The sequence below is a fragment of the Carettochelys insculpta genome, chromosome 19 (genome assembly GCF_033958435.1).
Source record: "Carettochelys insculpta isolate YL-2023 chromosome 19, ASM3395843v1, whole genome shotgun sequence".
Lineage (NCBI taxonomy): Eukaryota > Metazoa > Chordata > Testudines > Carettochelyidae > Carettochelys > Carettochelys insculpta.
Genome location: NC_134155.1, coordinates 12249212 through 12255167, shown reverse-complemented (window position 1 = coordinate 12255167; position 5956 = coordinate 12249212).

Here is a 5956-nt window from a genome sequence, read left to right as displayed (position 1 = left end):
AAACGATTACTCCAAAATCCTTGCAGAAGTCAGATATTTTGGTGCAAGGATCTTTAGTTAACCCTGAAAATATCACTTTTTTCTTCAGCTTTTTTCCAGAAGTAGTACTAATCTGAATGGTATTATGCATGGGAAATCAATTGTTGCTGCTTTTGTGACATGCCATCAATTATAGGTGGTGTGATTTGAACTAACATCACATTACAGCAGTTTCATAAACATTACCAAATCATCCCTATTATATTCCAGAGCCTGGGTATCTGACCTACAGTTAACTTTTTAAAGTGTCTCAAAATGCCCAGTATGGCTGGGATTTTCAAAGCTGGTTAGTAAATCTGGACACCCAGGGTGTCTCTGCAGAGCAAAGATATTTTGGAATAGCAGTTGTTATTCTGGAATAACAGCAGTTGATATTTCAGAATAACAACCGCTATTCCAAAATAACTTCACAAGCATCTGTGCAACGCAACTGCCACTTTGAAATAATTTCGAAATAGTAGATGGTTTATTTTGAATTTGGTAAATCTCATTCTATAAGGAATAGATATTTCGGAATAGGGACTATGTAGAAAAGGAATAAGGGTATTTCACGATAAACTATAGTGCATCCAAGGGCTCTAATCCAAAATATTGTGTCTGGACGCTCTATTTCAAAATAGCTGAGTGCTATTTCAATATGCATTTTGTGTGTAGATGTACTATTTTGAAATAAGCTATTCTGGAAAATCTCTTCTGGAGTAGTTTATTTTGAAATAACACTTCTGTGCAGACAGAGCCACGGCTGACTGCTTTTTTGTTTTGATAGCCACAGTTGTTACAATTAATAGGAATTGGCCTTGAATCTCTTCCGGAATTTCAGACAAACAATTTTACTGAACATGGGCATGTGTGGTGTAGTGCTGTGACTAAACAGATGCAGTGAATTTAAAAAAGAAAAACAAGTAGTAGTTTGAAAAGATCAACATGTCCTTTGTTTTCAGAAAACACTGTACCCTTAGGAGATGAAGCTGTAGACTGAAGATCAAAAGCTAACCATCACTACAGCATTACTGCCTCTGGATTAACTTTGCAATAGTCAAGTATTATAAGGTTTGGGTATTACTTTCTCTGTGCAACACATTTTATTCTTCTCAAAATTAAAAAAAGAAATATTGTCAGGAGATTTCTCATAAGGAAGCCATCCCTTTACCACGACAAATTGAATGATACAGTAAACCCTTTCTGGGCTAGAGTCATATTTATATTTGTTGCAGTGGGCTATCACCCAAGTCTCATTAGTAGGCCATCCAGGAAATATCTGGGTAGATGCCCATAGTAAACAGATGTTTGCATTCAAACCATGCTGTAAAGAGTCCCTAGTCAAAGGAGCATTGTATCATGTGCATGATGTATTGCTTAATCCTCTGCACTCTTCCCAATAAAAAAGGAAATGTATCTAGAGACAATGTACATTCTAGCTTGTGTTATATACATGCACCTGGTAACATTAATTTGCATCTCTCTTGCCAAGTTTAAGAGCAACAAACATTTATTGCCACACTCAGTTTTAATTTTTAAGTAGAGTAAAAAACTATGTCCATGTCTTTCCCAGAAAGACAGAACTCAAAGAGGTTTTGTAGGAACTGTCTCCTCTTGTTGTATATGACCATGAGATGATTTTATTTGTTATGCTCTGCCCAGGGAAGTGGGTTTAAATAACCATCAGGCTTCAAACAAAGTGAGGTTTTCATGAGATCAGGTGCCTCTTTTGGTCCTATTTTCGAAAGCTGCACTTTTCCCTAAACAATGCCTGACAAGGGTTCTTTAATTTTTCTACATGTACTTTAGAGAGTTTGTGCATTTGTCTGTCTGAGTCCATTTGTCTGTCTGACTCTTCTGTCAGTTTGGATTACATTAGACAGGGATGAAACTGATAATTGCAGAAATGAAAAGTGGGGCACAATGTCAAAAGTTTGTTCACCCCTGCTCTAGGTGACAGCAGGAGCTAGGGCTTTATGGAATACACCAAATCCAGTGAGAATCACAAGAAACACACAAGAGTTGGTAAGGCTTCATGAGGAAGACACAATCAGTGTTGGCCATGTGGGGGGTTATCTGTTTAATATCAAATACAGGCTGTAGTCATGGATTCTGCTTCAATGGATGTTTGGATGCAGAGGCAAGAGAGGGTGAGATGAAAATATTAGGAACCATTTTCCAAACATTTGGGGTTGTCCCTGTGTGGGAAGTCTGGGATGAGGTTCTCTCAGCAGGCCAAGAACCACGCAGACTGCAGCAGCACCACACAGGGACAAAGGCAGATGCTTTAGTAGTGCTTGTTTTCTTGTGTTTCTCTCCTGTTTTCAACAGGTGACAAACAATGGTGAAGCTCTGATCAGCGTTCGCTCTAATTATTTCCATTGGTGGAATAAATTTTGTTTTGTGCACCAAAGCATATGTGAATGTGCACCACTGTGGGTGGCCGTGGGTGCTCTGCTAATCAGCTGGGCAGCACCTGAATCTCTCCTGGGTGGCGACCCAAGTGCTCAGCTAACAGGGAACACTGGCTGTGACCTACCTCTCCTCTTCTCTTTGCAACATGGATCAGCTAGGCAGGAGAGGTGAACAGACCTGGTGTAGCAGGAAGTCAAAGACTTTACTTGATGGTGTCCAGTCCTTAAATATTTTAATGTTCTGTGCAAGTATTGATTTCCTTTTAATCCAACCTATTTACTGTTTGTACTGGGGCATAGAGAGAGTGGGGGAAAGGAAATTCCTAGATAAGCTGCTGCACTTTTCATTTTCTGGCAACAATCTGCTACTGGTCAATGGTTTTGCAGGAAAAAAATATTTCTCAGTCAAAACTGTGCTAAATTACTTTAGAGCAAGGGTGCAGCAGGAGCAGAATGCATCATAACTATGGGTAAAATGTTGGTGGCTTAGTCAATTCTTTGCAGCGAGAGGCAGTACACCTGGAATTTAAAGACAGTTCCTTGTTCTCTCATTGAGCAGAGCTTCTCTGAAGCCAGACAAGCCCAATACCATTGGCATTCTAAAAACAGGCAGTGCCCTCGAGTGAACACTTCCGAACTAAACAAATCACCACCGTCAGTTCCAAATCACCGTTCAAATTGTCGGAGATAGAATTTATTCTCTGCCACAGGTTCTTTATTCTCAGATTATTATTATTTATTAGTCTAGATCCCACGTACATCAAATTCACCTAACTACTGCTGTCAGGCTGGGCTAGAGATACTTGGTGCTGCTTCAGCATGGGAACTGGGGTCCCTCCCAGCCCCACATCTCTGGGGCTCTACAATACCTGCCCCAAAGGATCCCCCAGCCACGGCCAGTCACCTGTTTCCACACTCCTTCTGCCTGCCCTTCCCTGCAGCAAGACGTCTCACTAACTGTTCTGAATGGGGCAACAATAAGTGAGGGGGCAGTGAGTTGCCCTGCACATACCAGGTCATGTGCCCCTCTTTGAGGGCAGTGGTGTATGTGTCCCATTGTATTGATATGGGTCTTTCTCTGGCTCCCAGGGAGCTCTCCCCTCACAGGGGTCAGAGACGAAGCAGGGCTCACAAAGCCAAGTCATGGTGCAGCGGCTCTGTGTTGGCTGTAGAACGGTGCTGTCCTTGCAACCACTCAGCGTACAGACCCTGGCGCCCAGCTACAGAGCTGTGGCAGAAATAGAAAGGAGCAACAGCGAGATCAGACTTGAGGCTGGTGGTGGTTTTAGCCAGGGCTGGGCAGGTGCAAAGGTCCAGCTGCCTCTGGGGTGAAAGATCCTCCACATCCTTCGCCCTGGCAAAGCAACTTTCTGAGCAGTGTCTACAAGTTCCACAGCTGGGAGGGTGAAGGACGCCTGCAGCCACCTCCCTGAGAAGCTCACAGCACTCACACAAGCCACCAGCAGCCAGTCCCAGCTGGGTCTTGGCCCTGCAAGAGGCAGCCTAAAGCGTCTTGTGAACACGGCCTCCGAAGTGGAGCCAGATCAGCAGGCTCAGCATTGCCCTCCAGACCAGGCCAATGCATAGGAGCTGCTGTGCCGGTGAGGGTGACAATGGGTTAAATAACAGCTATTAAAGCTCCTCTCCCCCCGCCCCCCCCCCCCCGCTTGCTGTGGGGCAGAGCCCTGAGCCTTCTGGACAATTCCTACCCTCCTATTCACACTCTCCAAGCATTGGTGCCAGTGTCATGTGCTGCACAGGGGTCTTCTGCCCAGACAGTGTCACCAGCAGCACTCCTGCTCCACAGAATCCTCCCATTACCCATCACCTGCTTCAGACTCACCCCCCACCTGCCCCATAGCGTCCCCCACCGCCAGTCGCCTGTTTCCGCCCTATCCCTCTGCCTGCTCATTAGCATACCCCCATTGCAAGCCACCTGCCTCAGCCCACTTACTGCCTGCCCCATAGCATCCCCCTATTGCAAGTCACCTGCCTCTGCCCCACCTCCACACGACCCCCCATGGCCCATCGCCTGCCCCACAGGAGCCCCCATTGCTGGCCCCATAGGAGCCCCCCATTGCCCGTCCCCTGCCCCACAGGAGCCCCCATTGCCAGCCCCATAGGATCGCCCCCTTGCCCATCCCTAAGGTGACCCTCCCTCCCGTATCAGGCAGGAGGGACCCGTATTTTGGCGTCCCGACTTATTTTTTAAAAGGGACAAACTGTCCCGTACTTGGGCCCTCCCCCGCCCCCCGCTGATATCTTCCGCCGACAGGAGTCACTTCCGCGAGCCTCGGGCAAGGGGGGGCAGCTGGGGGATGATAGGGTCCCCCCGCCCCCATCTCTCCCTGTCCCGACTCGGGACTCTCCCACGTGACCTACTCCAGCCCCGCCCCTGACTGAGTTGGGGGGTAACTGACATCACAAGGGGCGCGTGGCGGTTGCAGAGCCCGGATCGGACCGGGAGAATCACGTGCCACAGAAAGGCCAATGGGACCCCAGTTCCGCCGCGCTTGACCCCGCCCCCAGCCGCGCTCCCGGCTTTTAACCCCGCCGGAGATGGGGTGGCTTGCAGAGGGCGGGGGGAGTGGTTGCCAGACTGGAGGTGGGTTTGGCGCTGGAGCGGCGGTCGCGGGGGCGCTGCGGAGATCTCCGAGGCGGGCGGGGCATGTCCGGGGCGGGCTGGGGAATGTCGGGGCGGGGTGGTTGATGCGGGGGTGACGGGTGGGGCGGCTGGGACGATTGTTAGAGTGGGGGAGCTGAGAGCTGGTGGGGCGGGTGGGGGGTGTTGGCCAGGACGGAGGGGGAGGCGCTGGCGGGGTGGGCTAGGGGCTGTCCAGGGCGGGGGGGAGGGGGACGTGGGTGCAGGGGCTGATGGGGCGGGCGGGGGCTGCCGGGGTAGGTAGTGGGGCTGGAACAACTTTTAGAGCGGGGGTTGCTGAGCGCTCTTGAACCCGGCTGGAAACCACTTCAGGGCGGTGGGGTGCTGCAGCATCCCCGTGCACCCCTCGTTCCAGCGCCTGTGGAGGTCAGGGGTGCTGGGGGAGCTCATGGGGGTGTGGGAGTGGTGGTTAGTAGTGACTGGTGGGGGGCTGTAGGGCAAAGAGATGGGAGCTGTTTGGGGGGTGTGGGGAGCCCGGGGAGTGTCTGGTGAGGTGATGAGGAGCCTGTGGGGGCAGGCAGTGGGGAGTTGTGGGGAAGAGGGCTGGGAGTGGGGAGAGGCCTAGGGAAAAGGTGTAAAAAGACCCTGTGTGGAATGGGGTGTGGCCTTGTGGTGGGAGGGGGAGGACAGCCATGTGGTGGGATGGCACAGAAACCTCTGGGTGTTGCCGGGGGGGGGGGGGGGGCACTTCATCATGTTTTTTTCACCTGTCCAGGTTTGAGGATGATGGAAATGACGACAAGTTTGCTGACCATGACTATCATGAGGAGGGTGGTGGTGAGCATGGTGGTGATTTCATCATACTCCCTGTGCTCCAGGATGAGGCTGTCCCAGGCCTACTGTTTGAATTGCAGTGAGGAAC